Here is a 17,199-nt window from a genome sequence, read left to right as displayed (position 1 = left end):
TTGGTTAGGAGTGCTGAAGTTGATTCTAAATAAAAATTTGCTACATTCAAGAGTTGATGTTTTCATAAATAACTCATTTTTATCCTTTCTATAGGTGGAGTATCACTGGTATTTGCCACGAGTAAATTGCAACAATATTCTATCAATGGCAAACAAAACAAAACAAAACAAACAAAAGGAGTATTTGGAGAGAAATCATTTAAATTAACAGCAGATAAAGAATTGGCAGCAACAATTAGTTTCAGAAGCCTCTAGAATCACAGCCTAAGTTTCTGGTAGCCAAACATTTATCTACCAATGCTATTTCTACTTGTTAACAGCTTCTGAACTTGACCTTACTCAGTGTTTCTTTGAAAGAATACCCAATAGATGTCAGAAAGAGTAAAAGGATACTTTGCATGTTCTTATATACCATTGCAGAATTTTGATGCTCAGTATATACACTCAAATTTAGAGAAATACAAGATTCTAATGTGTTTATAATGAGATTCTTATAAGTGAAGTAAGAGTTGTAGCAACTGTTAGATTCTGTTTCTTAAATGTGTACTTTTTCTTTAGTTTTTGATTCTTTCACATCAAATTAGCTTGGAGGAAAATCCCCTCATGCTTCCGACACAGGAAAAGTAGCTATTTTGAAATACACCCAGTTCTGTTTTACCAGAATCTAACTTGCTGGATTTTACCAGAGCCCAACCGGCCTGGGGAAGTGGCACTACCCAACTCCAGTCCTCTGTAGTCTTCCTGTCTCATCTAAGGGCGAGTACTGGGGAGAAGAGGAATAAGAAGTACTTGTTAAGGACATAGCCTAGGGGCACAGACTCGCTAAAAGACAGACCTAATCATAGAAATATATAATTCTTCCTTTCTCACCATACCTCAGGACCACATCAATAGAACTCCTGTATAATAGGTGAATAGAACCGAAAGAAGTACATATCTCAGATCTCATTCAATAAGAAATCTCTATGGAAACCCAAGACAACAGGGATACATAATCAAGGACACCAGAGGAAATGTTAGCCTCCCATACCTATAGCTGTGACAAACAGTAAGTATGGCAAATTAGCAAATTTGGGTACTTAAGTGTAAAATTGTAAAGAAATGAATTTTTCCATTGCTATTTGAAAATAAATAGAGGACTTGAAAGGACTCTCATTTAAAAAATTAAGTAGGTTCCTGGCTTAGCACCCTCTTAAAAGTTTCTGAGTTCCAAGTATGACATTTCATTTTGAACACTTACCATGAGCTAGACACTGGTATTACTGTGGAGATCACCACAGCCTAATTCCCCACCTCATGATGCTTACTTCTAGTTGGGGACACAGACAATAGACATATAAATGAGTAAAACTTACAGTATGTTAGATAGCAATAAGTTCTATAAAATAAATCAGGTAAAAATAATGAGTGAGTTTGCAATTTCAAAGAAGATGGCCAGGAAAGGTCTTGAAAAGGTGATATTTAAAGACAGGTCTGGAATACAGATTCATGTCAATTAAAAAGTAACAAAGATGTAGATGAAACATTCATTCCTTAATTAAAAAAAAAATGAGTACCTAAGAATTGTGAGACCCTGAGTACTTTGAAGGAGCACAGAACTACCTAAGGCAGGAGAAAATTTCTAAACACTGGAGAGCTTGTAACTTCTCAAAGCATATACGTAGAATTTTGCTAACAGAGATTTTTAAAAGAGGCACAAATAAAGGAATTTTGTGTATGTCTAAATAAAATATTACGTATTATATAGGGTATGTGCACATGCAGGTTTGAATTATCTAATTAACTATAAACTCCTAAAACCAGTATTAATGGTCCCACACATTATTTTTCAATGCCGTGGTCTTAAGAGATATCTCTTACTCCTCTTCTACTGAACATTGTGTGTTAAGTCTTTCAGTTGTCTTTCTACTCACCTCTAATTTGTCAGTGAACTTTTAACTGACATTTGTTAAAGTTCACTAAATTTGAAAAAGATTCTCAAGGATTAGGAAGTGTCAGACATAATTCTGTGTTAAAAACAACAGGTCAGAAGGAAAGCCTTCATTAGTATAGATACATTTAATGGAGAGTTTGGCTTAAACTATGGGTCAGATAAAAACCCTTGCAGAAAAAAACAAAAACAAAACTATTTGCATAAAGATAACCGTTGGAGAGTTTATATTTCATTAACCTGTTGAATCCTATAAAAGGTCAGAAGCAAAAATAATATTAAAAACCATAAAGAAGAATTCAGTAGAAGTAATATACTTAATTCCTAAATTATAAGATTACATGCTAAGTCTGGGCCTGAGGCAAAATATCTTAGAGTAGATAATTAACTTAAAATCAGAAGTAAAATACCGTATACCCATATTTTCATTATTAAATTAATATATAAAATAATAAGTTGTTTATTAAGGACATTTGAAGTCTTTTTAAAGTCAAGTAGGGCAATATTTAATAGAATGTCCTGAAAGTATCAACTTGCTAATTTTCAGGGAAAAAATTGTCTAAAGGTGATTTAAAAATATGAATGTAATTTTTAAAGGTCTGATTTATAGACATATAAATATTCCCTAATATAGACATTATAAAATTTTGTTTAATAGTTAATATATTTTTTTCATAATAAGTATTGAATATGTATGAATAAGTGACTCCTTGCAACTTCCTACTAATTGTCCTGAATTTTTTTTTATTTTGGGGGATACATTTAATTTATTTTCCTTATGACAGACTGTTTTAAAAAATTCAAAAAAACATACTCCTGTCCTCTTTTCTCTCTTTTGCATTTTCAGTTATTTTGTTTTACCCTAATTATTTCAGCTACTTTGCATTTGATAAAGTTTCCAAACCTTCACCAAATTTGTAGTTACTTTTCCCACCTCAGAGTTGCAGTAGATTGAGGCCCCTTCCATGGTCACTGCCTAGTACAGTGGGGTGCTTTCCTCCTTTGTCCTGAACATATAATCTCACCGATTCTACCTAAATTAGTGTGAACTTTGTCTTCCTTCCTTTCTTCCTTCCTTTCTCCCTTCCTTTCTTTCTTTTTCTTTCTTTCTTTCTCTCTCTCTCTCTCTCTCTCTCTCTTTCTTTCTTTCTTTCTTTCTGCAGCCATACTACAGGTCTGAAAATAGAGAGAGAGAAAATATTTTTGTTTTCCTCCCTTCAAATTTGTTCCTGTATGTTTACTTGTGTGTGTGTCCAGAGAGAGGAGGATAGGACAAGAGGACAAGAAAGGAGAGATTGACTTTCCTTTACATCAGTAGTTTCTCTCTAGGACCTAATGTAAACACGTTCTAAATAATGGCCTTGTTTTTCTATTTCTGGTATAGAAGTTACTGCAAAATCTGTAAAAAGCCTAATTTGTAAATTTGGAACAATTAGTATATTAGAAATACATTTGTATACACCAATAAATATAGAGTGACACATTAGTTTGAAGGAAAACAATTGATTTGAAAGTGTAAGTGACACTGTGATCCTTAAAATGTCATACTAGGATATGAAGTGAAACTCTCTCAAGGTTTGTTTAAATTTCATTTATAAAGAAGCTCAATTAAACTGTCTTTGGCAAACTCCAGTTTTTTTTTTTTAATTTTTTTTTCAACGTTTATTTATTTTTGGGACAGAGAGAGACAGAGCATGAACGGGGGAGGGGCAGAGAGAGAGGGAGACACAGAATCGGAAACAGGCTCCAGGCTCTGAGCCATCAGCCCAGAGCCTGACGCGGGGCTCAAACTCACGGACCGCGAGATCGTGACCTGGCTGAAGTCGGACGCTTAACCGACTGCGCCACCCAGGCGCCCCAGGCAAACTCCAGTTTTTGTTGAAAGTTACAAGAAACCTCAAATTGGAGGGTAATTAATTTTACAGTGACAAGAAGAAGCACTAGAAATAAAACAATATGTATCATTTAACTTTTCTTCTGTTGCTTTTTAGATATATTAATTTAATCATTTTAATTTGTATAAATTCTCACAAATGAAATACCACTATATATGGTGCATTTAACCTATTTACGTATTCTATTTAGTTTAGTAAACTTACTCTATTTGTTTTATTCTATTTGGTTTACTAAAAAAATTGTCTACTTAGAAAATACAGTAATACTGTATTCAGTAATATTCATTTTATAATATTTTATAATACTGTAATATTCAATTTTAAACTGCATATTTATTCATAGTTCAGTAATTTTTAAATTATATTTCCTGAACATTTTGTTTTTTGACTTCTCTCTAGTATAAATAGCTGAGTAATTTTTTAAAACATATCTCTTTATTCTGTGAGATTTTTATCTCCCTTTCTACTGTAAAGGGTGAAAGCTAGGGTAATCAAGTCAAAGAAAAGACTAGAGGAGGCTTTGTTTGTGATACATGTAATGTGGGGAAACATTGTAGTTTGGCCAGATAGGATTCCGTTCTTCCTTTTGAAATAGCCTTCTGGCTTTGAGGAACTGCTTCCCACCTCAAGCTAGGTATATTATCTGAGTGGTAGTGGCCATGTTTATACAATTTCATTTCTGTACCCCCAGGGGTTGGCTAAGCATTAGATTCTGACTCTAGGTGGGTCACTTATAGCACTTGACCATTTTTTGGCCCATAAATATTAATTCAGGAGACAGTCATTTGAACCATTGTATTCAGTTGTTATGTGGGATTTTACATTTTTAACCTGATGCTTGGCAGTAAGAGTCCCTTTCGTTTTTAGAGATAAAATTAAAGGTGTTAGTCAAAAGCTTCTTTGGCTCCAAATTTGAAGAGAAATCTCTTTTTTGAGATTTCTTGTTAAGAGAACAAGTAAAATGGTGAATAGGTGGGAAAATAGGGGAAGAAGTGCCTGGTCTCTAATTCAGTCAACCCTGCCTCTACGATTGGCCTTCCTAATTATATAAACTCTTTCTGTTTAAGGTAGTTTACGTTGAATTTCTGACAGTGGATATCAAAACAGTTCTTAATAAGACAGTTACCCAAACAAAAATATTCTGTGTTCACTCATACCTAATCAGAAACCAGCAGGATAATTGGAGGGGAGGTAGATACTTAGAAGTTATCCACAGTCCACCTTTCCTTCTTGCTACCTATCTCACAAACAAGCAGCACCTAAAATTTGAGAATAGTGGAGAGGATACTTCTCAAATCAAGAAAGATATTTTATTCAAAAACCATGACTCCATTGCCAGTTTAACAAATGTTTAGATACCAAGAATGGATGTCATGCCTTGCTGCAAAATCTACTTTAAGCTTTTCAAAAGTCAGACTTGATGGGGCTCCTGGTTGGCTCAGTCTGTTAAGCATTGTACTTTGGCTCAGGTCATGATCTTATGGTTCCTGAGTTCGAGGCCCGTATCAGACTCTGCACTGACAGCACAGAGGCTACTTGGGATTCTCTCTCTGTTCCTCCCCTGCTCACTCACTCTTTTTCTCTCTTTCTCTCAAAAAATAAATAATATAAACATTAAAAAAAAGTCAGACTTGGTAAAGAAGAGGCAGTTGCTTAAGAAAAGAAAGAAAGTGATAGAAAAGAATTAACGAGAGAAGAGTGTAGTCGTGAAAGAAAGCAGAGTAGGTAGTGCACCATGTCGTGATGCAGGTACACATAGATTGCACCTAAAGCAAGCTGGTGATGCTTTGCCCTCTCCAGAATTCCCTGGGCGTGCTATTGGATTAACGACGTAGGAAACCTGGAGTCGTAGCTACAGTAGAATCACTGGTCCTCTAACTGCTCAAGGCAATCTGTGTACATCCTTGCTTCCTTACTTGTCTTTATGAACTCATATTTTATTAATATAAACATATTTATTTAATGTTATTTTGACCCACTACTTCATTACCAGAACAACATATCTTTGTATATCAACATGTTTCACCACAAAAGTATTTTCTGAACATTAGTGACCTTTCAAATTAAGATTTCTTTTTCTTTCTTTTTTTTTTTAATTTTAATGTTTATTTTTCAGAGAGAGACAGAGACAGGGCACCAGAAGGGGAGGGGCAGAGAGAGAGGGAGACACAGAATCTGAAGCAGGCTCCAGGCTCTGAGCTGTCAGCACAGAGCCTGATGTGGGGCTCAAACCCACAAACCGCAAGATCATGACCTGTGCCAAAGTCAGACGCTTAACCTACTGAGCCACCCAGGCGCCCCTCAAATTAAGATTTCTAATGTAATGATCCATAAATAAGTTGGAGACAACTGTTGTTGATGTTTTGCTACTTTTATTTTTGATATTTTTAGTTGTTAATGATCATTTTCCAGCAGATATTGTTCTGATAAATCATAATTGTTGAATAGGATACCAATAATGATAAACCTAATATCATGAACTATGTTAAGGTTCACACTTCCTGCACCAACAATCCTATAGACAAGGTAATGGTCATGTTAGTTAACTTAAAAAAAAAATTACCAAGAATCATATTTTAAAGGATGTTTGTAAGAGGCACTTGGGTGGCTCAGTCAGTTAAGCATCCGACTCTTGATTTCTACTTAGGTCATGGTGTCATGGTTCATGTGATCAAGCCCTGGGTTGGGCTCTCTCTAATAGCACAGAGCCTGCATGGGATTCTCTCCCTCTCTCTCTGCCTGTCTCTTCTCAAAATAAATTAAACTTTAAATTAAAAAAATAGAGGTTTTTTTGTAAGAACAGAGAGAAAGCATCTCATTTACTTTTGATTGGGAAGTTATTTACAGTGGTACTTAGCATAAGCATATAACATTCAAAAAACTTTTCTCTTTCCTGTCAGAATTTTCAATGTTATATGCATTAGTCTAAACTACATGAGTTTAAAAAGTCCCAAATTAATGTACTTTATTTGGCTTTCCCTACCTTGATTTCTTTATATACTGTTTTTTTTTTAAAAAAGTAAGAAAACAAAGGAGAAGTAGTAGAACAACAGTGAGCCATAAATGTAAATATTTGATGGACTACAAAATAGTAGGCAATAGGTGTTTTACAGAAAAAGTGTAAATTCTAATGGCAAAGAAAATATTTAAATAGCACAGATTTCGTGAGATTTTCAATTGGGTCTTAAAGTATTTGTATGAGTACAATGACAGATAGTTGGAAGCTGAAAGAAAATTGGATATAATTTGAAGTGGGGGCACAAAATACCAGAGGAATATTGGAGAAATATCAGAGCTGGTCTCAGATGCTTATGAGATAAGCACTTGAGATAAGTTGATCCTAAGAGTGCAGACACCAGGTGGAGACAATAAGGGAAGATAACCAGGTAATAATACCTGGCCTTAGACCTCTCAAGCATATTCCTGCTTCTATCCCCAAAAAACTTTTCAAGTCAACTGGTTATATTCTGGATGTAAGCTACATTCTTTTAGAAATGCATTAGGTCCTCTAAATGGTCATTTAGGATCTCAGAGCAGCAGTTAACACAAGGTAAGCTTTAGTTTGAAGGAAATAATAGGCTCCAAGCAAGGCTCAAGGGACATTTCTTTCAGTGGCCTGCATACTTGCTGAGCCTGATGAAAGCCTACCATCCCATTCACCCTTGTGGTGTCTGATTTTAAATTACTTTATTTTTACTTAATTAAAAAAATCCCTGTCTGAAGATTTATGTAAGTAGAATTACTTTACACTCCTTGTATCCTAGAAGTATTTACTCCTGTGGTATATCTGAATGTCAAGCTCAAACCTGTGTTTCCAAGAAAGTGTTCACTATCTGCAGTGTTGTTTTTCTTTTGTTTTTGTAATTGTTTATTTTTCATTTCATAGTAGAAAATACGACCCAGGATGCAATATCAAATAGCACACTATACTTTTACTTTCTTATGTTAAGAATTTAAAAAATAAAGAAAAAGCATATATATGTGCATTTTTAATCAAAAAAATTATTTGAGAGAGAGAGAGTATAAGTGGGGAGTAGGTCAGAGGGGGAGAGAGAGAGAGAGAGAGAGAGAGAGAGAGAGAGAGAGAGAGAGAGAGAATCTCAAGCAGGCTCCACACTAAGAGTGGAGCCCGACACAGGGCTCAATCCCACAACCCTGGGATCATGACTTGAGCTGAAATCAAGAGTCAGATGCTCAACCAACTGAGCCACCCAGGTGCCCCTATATGTGCATATTGGACCCAAGGAGTATAGTATATAATTTGCCTTGACATTGTTTAAGAGAAAGACAAAATTCATGTTTAGAAGTTTCAACGTAGCTTTTATAAAGTAGCACCTTCAGATAATTTAATAAATCAGATAAGGAGGACTACCTCTACTCCAGGCCTAGTTTAGCAATTAAAGTGCTCTAAAAGAACATTCTCATGTCTCTGTTTTATGTGTTTTTCAGACTTCTAGCTTCAATATTTTCAATAGCTAATCCTTTCTAATCATATTTGTGTGGTTATGGAGTAGGGCATGGTAGAAAGAAAATAAGTAAAGGAAAAATAAGCACAAAATAGCAACAGGGATTCCTTTAAAGCATATAGTTATTAACCAAAGACTTTACTGCTAGTGCTTAATTTCATGTCACAGATTAGCAATATAGGCTCTGGAGGCTAGATTAGGGTCTGGGCCTCATTGTTAACCAAAAATGAACTTAGGCAGGTCATACATACTGAGTTTCCTTATATATAAAGCAGGAACAAAATAGTATCTGTCACAAGAATTAAGTGACAATTTAATATGTGTAATCATCCTCATATGCTTATTGTTAAAGAAACATAATCTGGAAAACTAAATAGCATGCTGAAGTTTAGGATGGCACCATTACAGAATACTGATGAATAAGTGCATTACATACACATTTCTGGTAAATCTCACAATATTTTTCTGATTGTTTTCCAAAAAAAACCCTGGCTTTTAATAAAACTGTATTATGTGACTTTATTTCACAAATGCAAAATGAGAGCTAACATAAGCCTATATTTTCTTTAAAAACATTTTTAATGTTTATGTATTTTTGAGAGATAAACAGAGCACAAGCAGTAAGGGGCAGAGAGAGAAGGAGACAAAAATCTGAAGCAGGCTTCAGACTCTGTGCTCACAGCTCAGAGCCTGACCTGGGGCTCCAACCCACGAACTGTCAGATCATGACCTGAGCTGAAGTCAGAGCCACCCAGGTGAACCTAAACCTATATTTTCTACACACTAGCAATCTATAACATTCCTGGAAGAATGCGTAAAATGTGGCATTCCTATTTGTATCAACAAACTATATTCCTCTTAAGAAAAGTGAAATTTTCATTGGTGATATTTTAATTCAATATGATATACATAGGGGTACATTATTTTTTATTTCTTCTAGCACTTATAGCCTATATGAGGTCATGCAGCGCAATCACAATGACTGTTAGCTCCCAAATTCTTCATGTTCAAGCCTCCATTGGTCAAATTGCTTCAGCTTTTCTTCTGATGATTTCTGGCATGTCCTACAGCTTATTTCCTATGTTTATAAGAAAAAAAAAGTTCTCCTATTCTTCTACTCTGGCCTCCCATTGTCTTGGCCATCCTGCTCTGTTTGATGCCCACATCACACAAGATGTCATTGCTGAACACAGTTTTCATTGATGATTGCCACCCTAGACTTGGGACATTGGGGCAGTTTCTCTATCACTTTCTCATGTACTCAGTTGATACCTTGTTTAATTTAACTCAATTATCTGAAGCTGGTTATATTTACTACTTTTTCTATAATTTCTGACAGCACAATTAAGCCTAAATTGTAACTTTTAAGACTAGTTGGATGAATATTTACAGATCATGCAGGGTCAGTGGAAAACAGACATAATCCCTGTCCTGCATCTAGGACTGGGTTTCACAACAGCTCTAATATCGATATTTTGGACTAGATATTCTTTGAATTGGTGACCGCCCTGTGCATTGTAGGACATTTAGCAGCATCTCTGGCTTAGCTGCTGGTGGCACAGTTCCAAGTCACAGCAATCAAAAATGTCTTTAGACATTGCCAAATGCCTCCTGCAAAACCCCCAATTGAGATCCACTAATTTGGGGATAAGAACCAGTTTACTTCTAACCCTTGAAATATTCCAAGCCATCACATGCCTAAGACTCCAGACTCAAATTTCCACAAAGGATGTTGGAGAGGTTTGTCCTCCATTTCATGCCACCTCCTGGTATGTTCTTTGCTTCCCCAGGAATAGCCTCTTTTCAAAGCATGGATCCTTGTGCCCTCCAAGTCCATCTCTTTTCAAAATCGATCCCAGACTCTGAAGAAACTCCCAGAGCTACAGATTCTTTATGGCAGTAATTCGTTCCATCCAAGTTTCTGGATATTCTGAAACAAGTGCTCAAAGGAACAACTCAGTAAACATGTAATGAAAGTATCCATGTGAATTGAATATTACTAAACAGCAGTTTTCTGTTTCTTTCACAGAATTCAGTCTGCCATAGATAAGTCCATAGATTCTTGCTACAGAGATACTTAAATAAAAGTTTCACCTTGGAGTTTTTGTTTGTTTGTTTTTTGTTTGTTTCCTGAGAACCAGAGAACTGACAATAACAAGAAAACCCCAAATCTTAGCCTTCAAAGGCAGAAGCTTGCACATTTTTATATGGCACTCTTCTACGTTCATATTGTCATAAATTCTAGCCTCAAAAGGAATGCTTGGTTACATAATGCCATATTTTAAAACATTCTGAGAAATCTCCTTTTTTTGTTTTGTATTTCTTTTTTATTTTTTAAAAATTAAAAAAATAATTTAATTTAATTTATTTAAATTTACATCCAAGTTAATTATCATATAGTGCAACAATGATTTCAGGAGTATATTCCTTAATGCCCCTTACCCATTTAGCCCATCCCCCCTCCCACAACCCCTCCAGCGACCCTCTGTTTGTTCTCCATATTTATCAGTCTCTTATGCTTTGTCCCCCTCACTGTTTTTATATTATTTTTGCTTCCCTTCCCCTATGTTCATCTATTTTGTATCTGAAAGTCCTCATGTGAGTGAATTCGTATGATATTTGTCTTTCTCTGACTAATTTTGCTTAGTGTAATACCCTCTAGTTCCATCCACATAGTTGCAAATGACAAGATTTCATTCTTTTAGATTGCTGAGTAATATTCCATTGTATCTATATAACACATCTTCTTTATCCATTCATCCATTGATGAACATTTGGGCTCTTTCCATACTTTGGCTGTTGTTGATAGTGCTGCTATAAACATTGGGGTGCATATGCCCCTTTGAAACAGCATACCTGTATCCCTTGGTAAATACCTAGCAGTGCAATTGCTGGGTCATAGGCTATTTCTATTTTTAATTTTTTGAGGAAGCTCCATACTGTCTTCCAGAGTGGCTGCATCAGTTTGCATTCCCACCAGCAGTGCAAAAGAGATTCTCTTTCTCCACATCCTCGCCTAAATCTGTTATTGCCTAACTTGTTAACGTTAGCCATTCTGACAGGTGTGAGGTGGTATCTCATTGTGGTTCTGATTTGTATTTCCCTGATGATGAGTGATGTTGAGCATTTGTTCATGTGTTGGTTGGCCATCTGGATGTCTTCTTTGGAGAAGTGCCTATTCATATCTTTTGCCCATTTCTTCACTGGATTATTTGTTTTTTGAGTGTTGAGTTTGATAAGTTCTTTATATATCTGGGGTATTAACCCTTTATCTGATATGTCGTTTTCAAATATCTTCTCCCATTCCATCGGTTGCCTTTTAGTTTTGCTGATTGTTTCCCTTGCTGTGCAGAAGCTTTTTATTTTGATGAGGTCCCAATAGTTAATTTTTGCTTTTGTCTCCCTTGCCTCTGGAGATGTGTTGAGTAAGAAGTTGCTGCGGCCAAGATCAAAGAGGTTTTGCCTCCTTTCTCCTCAAGGATTTTGATGGCTTGCTGTCTTACAATTAAGTCTTTCATCCATTTTGAATTTATTTTTGTGTATGGTATAAGAAAGTGGTGCAGGTTCATTTTTCTACATGTCGCTGTCCAGTTTTCCCAGCACCATTTGCTGAAGAGGCTGTCTTTATTCCATTGGATATTCTTTCCTGCTTTGTCAAAGATTAGTTGGGCATATGTTTGTGGGTCCATTTCTGGGTTCTCCATTCTGTTCCATTGATCTGAGTGCTTGTTTTTGTGTCTAGTACCATACTGTCTTGATGATTACAACTTTGTAATACAACTTGAAGTCCAGAATTGTGATACCTCCAGCTTTGGTTTTCTTTTTCAAGATTGCTTTGGCTATTCAGGGTCTTTTCTGGTTTCATGCAAATTTTAGGATTGTTTGTTCTAGCTCTGTGAAGAATGCTGGTGTTATTCTGATAGGGATTCCATTGAATATGTAGACTGCTTTTGGTAGTATTACAGAGAAATCTCCATTTTATATAAACGCCTTTCTAATGACCTTTCTGGAAAAAACACGAGTAAAATCTCCATTGTTAGTATTTTCAGTGACATGATAGGGTCAAGATAGAACCTAAGTATGTATTATTAGAATTTGGGTTTGTTTTAAAGTTTCAAATTTGGGTTTAAAAACATGTTTATTTTTGACACACACACACACAGGGAGGGGGAAGTATAAGAAAAGAGAGGGGGACAAAAGATCTGAAGCGGGGTCTGTGCTGACAGCAGACAGCCTGATGCAGGGCTCAACTCACGAACTGTGAGCTTGTGACCTGAGCTGAAGTCAGACGCTTAACCGAATGAACGACCCAGGAGCCCCCAAATTTGGATTTTAATGCTTAGACTATTCGATTTATTTCTGCTGCTTATATGGCATGCTTCCTATTGAAATACATTTTTTAATTTAAAAATATTTTCATAAAGAGTCATATAAACAACAAAATCCCTGAAATGTAATATCCTTTTTAAAGTTATAATTCTTATAATTGCATATTGAATTTGTAAGGGGATGGAGAACTAATGAAACTATTGAAATATTTTTAGACTTTTAAAGTTTAATTTGCCTTCCCACCTGGGCACTTTAGGGAATTTAAAAGTATTTTGATATAATATTCCAGTGAAAAAAGTCATCACCAAACGGTCTGTTCTTTTTAGTGCTAATATTGTTCGCGCATCAACACCTGCTTCTTCCGAGGTGGTAGCAGCTGTTTGAGTTGGAAAAAGGAATGAAACCTTGATAGTTTCACACTCAGTACTACTGCATAATGAGCTAAGCCAGCTTCTGAAAATCCATCTTGTCTTGTGGAGGAAAGAGACACTGATCATAGAATCTTTGATTATTCATTCAGAAATGAATAGTTACAAAGATATGAAGATAAGTTTTCCAAAATACATATTAAATGGACAAATTGTGTAAAATGGTTTAACCACGGTTACACTTTACCTTAGTGTCAAAGAAGCAGGCAATGCTTTTGGAAGTTATAATATACCTTAATTTTGGCTTGGTTTATGGTATGTATAGTTTGTGAGTTGTTTGTATTTATTCACAAGCTAAATTAATTTAAAATATAAAATACAAGGTCTAAAGTGGTATTACAACCATAAAATTTGTGCATTTGCCCATCTGTGTCTTTCTTATAGTATCTCATTTACATATGAATAGTCACGTCCCCTCCAAATATTTTTTATGTTTTTACTTAAATTCCAGTTCGAAATATTTAACATACAGTGTAGTATTAGTTTCAGGTGTACAATATAGTGATTCAACACTTCCTCCCAAATAGTTTATAGTTTTTGGAAAATAAGCACAGCATCTTTTATCAAAATATATTCAAATAAATTATGTGGCATCAGACACAAAGAAAATTGAAATAATCTTGCCTAACCAAAGTCTGCATTCTGCCATGTTCTTTAAATTCATTGAGACCAAATATTTGATTTGTGGAGAATGGGTATGTGATACGACTTGCAGTGTTTAATGTTTGAAGTTAGCCAGCAATTGCCCTTCTTACTGAAGTCCTGTAATCCTTTATAACTTGGAGTTGTCCTTGAAGACCATGGGGAGGTTTTGTGTTGTGCAGAATTCAGTGACCCATTTACTTTACGGATGTGAACCCAATATTGCACCTGTGTTCTGCAGTGCCTGTTTTGCCTCTGAGTGATATTCAAGGTGTTGTGTTTAATCAACCAAGTCCTATACGGTTTGGCCTATCATTTTCTTAGAGATAAGGGTTTCTTATGAAGGATAGAGGTTATAGAAATGTAAGAAGACTATTGGAAATACTCTTCCTCATCTTAAATAGTCTGATCCTTTGCCAGAAATAAAAGTTTACAGCTGAGAATATACTGTAAGTAGAATTTTAAACCACGGTATCAAAATTGAGATGGCAATAGACACCTACAAGCCCAGAAGAAAATGCTTATGTCTAACCTTTAGTAGACATTTAGGATCTATTATACTAATTTCACATTATCTAGGCAAAGTACTCACCACCTGCAGCCTCAGCAGATGTATTTCCCAGCCTTATAAGAACCTTACACCTGTGTTTGATTTCATTTCAGGTTCAGTTTAACATGTTGAATTAGATCCTCTTAGGTTTCCTCTTTATCGACTAAATTCTTAGACTAAATTCATGCCACAGAATATTTATCATTTTAAAACACGCAGCAATATCTCATTTCAATTCTGGTCATCATATTTTAAAACTCAAGTAATGACCTTGGGAAACTTGGTCAACTAATGTATACTGAAGATCATAAGTTTTTATTATTCATTTTCATGATAGCTCAGTGTATTGCATGAATGGTCTTCCAATCTGGAATGTGATGACCTAGAAAAAGGGCTTCTTTTTTTGTTTCTGTATAAACAGTTATATTCCAATTCTCTCCAATTTAAAATTGCTCACAAAATTTTAGAAGTAAATGCATCACACAGGGGCAAAGAGGGAAATGGGGAACAGAAGGCGCAGGAATCATTGAGTGTACTGGACGTCAGCTGGGGGGCTGAGCTGGACCACTGTGCCACATACAATTTATAAAACTGTCCTCTACTACCATCCTTTCAACTATATCAGTAGCAAAGTGGGCCCTGCCGACTGAGCCTGTCCATAGAGCAGCTGGGCAAGAACCATACCAGCACTTTAGAGCTGCACTAAAGGGAACACTCTCTGCTGAATATCCTGTACCCATACTACATCATCTAAGAGATTTTTGCATCCTGCCAGTATCACAAAATATTATAGACTATTTCCTCAGGATGTCTTTTGACCCTGAGCTAACACTTCAAAAACTTTCAGTGCCATCTTTCACAGATGACAGCATACATATTCTATCAGGTGGCAAAGACTGCCTGGGCCTACTGTAGAGCTTTTCAGATGAGCTACCGGAGAAAAATTCCAGAATTCCTAACCCTTTACCTGGCTAGTCTCCACATGCTTTTTTTCTTTATGGGCCTACACTCTGGCTTTGAGGAAGCCTTGCTCTGTCTTCTAGTACTTTCCTGAATCACATGGTAAAAATGTGGGAGATTTGCTCAAGCAAATAATGCCAGCTACTTTCTGTCCTTTTAAGCAGGCCATTGTATGGGTAGGTTTCTTCTTAAGTAGATATGTAGCAGTGATAACTTTGTCAGGCTGGCTTCTGTTCTTGGCTTGAACAAGGAATGGACAAATCTTCAAAGACAATCAAATAGCGTGTATGTCCGTGTTGATGAATGGCAATCCTTGCAATCAGTAGCACATGATGAGTCAATGCTGCCTTGGATTGGTAGCAGGCAGTGGCTATGATTAGGGACCAACTAAGTTCCTTTTGTCAATGTCTTCATCATGGTAGCCCCACTGCCTTGTTCCCATCAGATAGAAGGTTCAACCTAGCCTGGCTCAGATTTAACAAATACTTTCTGTACTAAAAACACTGCTTTTATAATCATGTACCAGCTGTCAGTGTAAAGAGTGCAGTTGTTAAATTTACAAACATATCTGTGTACATTTCAAGTCTACTTGAAAGTCACAACATGCAGAATCTGGATCTCACTGTCATAAAAGAAAGTGGACAAAATGCTGAAATTAGGGATTGGATTAATATTTGCATTAAATATCTTTATCATAATGTTTATTATTGATGTCTGAATGAAAATATATTTTAGAAGTGTGAGGCATTTCTATTAATCTCCTATACAACATAAAAAAAGAAAAGAAAATACGAGCTCTGCACTATTTGGAGTTCAACACGTAATCTGAAAGTGTAGAACATTTTACCTCAAACAAGGTATAGATAATTTATTTGTTGTCATCAAATTTTTAAAAAGCAGCCAGCAATGCAAAACAAAGTTTTTATGTTCAAAATAAAAAAGGAAATATTTGTCATTGCATTTATTCATTTGTGTGAAACTTTAGCCTCTTCTATTTGTTCTGGTCTATTAATGCTGCTAACTGGTTCATATTATATAGAATTTATGAGATGAAAGCAAGACCATCTCAGAAACAATGTTGTGCTTTGGTTGAAAAAAAAAGAAAAGAAAAAAAGGGAAAGAGACTATGGTAGTAAAGCTATGGCAAAAAATTAAAATGTAACTTTTGCATTTATTAAAGAAATAGACCATGTGTATAGAATCTGCCATAGACACAGTACAGTTCTATCAAGAAAAGTCAGTCTCTCACTGTTGGAAAGGGGAAATCGTTTGCATAAGAGAAAAATGCATTTAAAAGGTAAAACAATTTATTTACAAGAAATGAGATGATAATTGTTTCCACTGCTTCCAAAAATATGTGTTTTTATTGAAGGCTTATTTTGAGTAATTCCTTTGAAACCTTGAGAAAAGGTACTAGCTAGTCTTCTTGACTCTCAAACCCCAAAATAGTGCTAAGTGCTAAAGACTGATTTTTATATTAATTGGAGGTTTACAAGAGGATCCAAAATATTGTTTATAATATAACATATAGAGTGTAAAAATGGTGATTGTAACAAGTGGAAACATAATATATCGCATCTATGAAAGTTTCTCAATCTTTCTGTCCTATACTAATACATACATCTGTAGTATAGTACCTTTCTCCCGGAAGATTCATGTTAACTTCTTATAAAAGTGGCAGATCTTTTCCAGGATAATTTTCTTATATGTGAAACCCCTTTATAAACAGAAACACCCTTATCCTTAGATATTCTGCAAAGGCTTTTTGTTTTCTTTTGCTTTACTTTGATTTGCTTAGTCTGGCTGGGCTTGATGTGGTTATCTTGGTTTGGTTTGGGGAGGATGTTTAAATGACTTAGCACTAACGAACTATCACTTAAAGTTGTAAGATGCATAGGGGTAAGGACTGTGTGTATATCAGTGACAACTAGAACTATAGGTTTGGCACAAAGCAAGTATCTGAAGTATATTTGTAAATAAGAGTTAGTTCCTGTGTCCT

General features: G+C 35.5%; 1 protein-coding gene and 1 long non-coding RNA gene across 2 annotated transcripts in view; both read left to right on the top strand.

The window, feature by feature from the left end:
- The window catches only part of NEGR1 (neuronal growth regulator 1), an 840,003-nt gene that overhangs the window by 94,265 nt on the left and 728,539 nt on the right, over positions 1-17,199 (top strand). The gene's annotated exons all lie outside the window — the stretch shown is intronic.
- Positions 3,037-10,623, top strand: LOC128313891 (uncharacterized). Its single transcript, XR_008294967.1, has 2 exons — positions 3,037-3,545; positions 3,783-10,623. It is a non-coding gene; the product is annotated as an uncharacterized LOC128313891 (long non-coding RNA).

This window comes from Acinonyx jubatus, chromosome C1 (genome assembly GCF_027475565.1).
Source record: "Acinonyx jubatus isolate Ajub_Pintada_27869175 chromosome C1, VMU_Ajub_asm_v1.0, whole genome shotgun sequence".
NCBI classification, from domain to species: domain Eukaryota; kingdom Metazoa; phylum Chordata; class Mammalia; order Carnivora; family Felidae; genus Acinonyx; species Acinonyx jubatus.
Note: the sequence above shows the minus strand (reverse complement) of the source record. Positions and strands in the feature narration are given on the sequence as shown.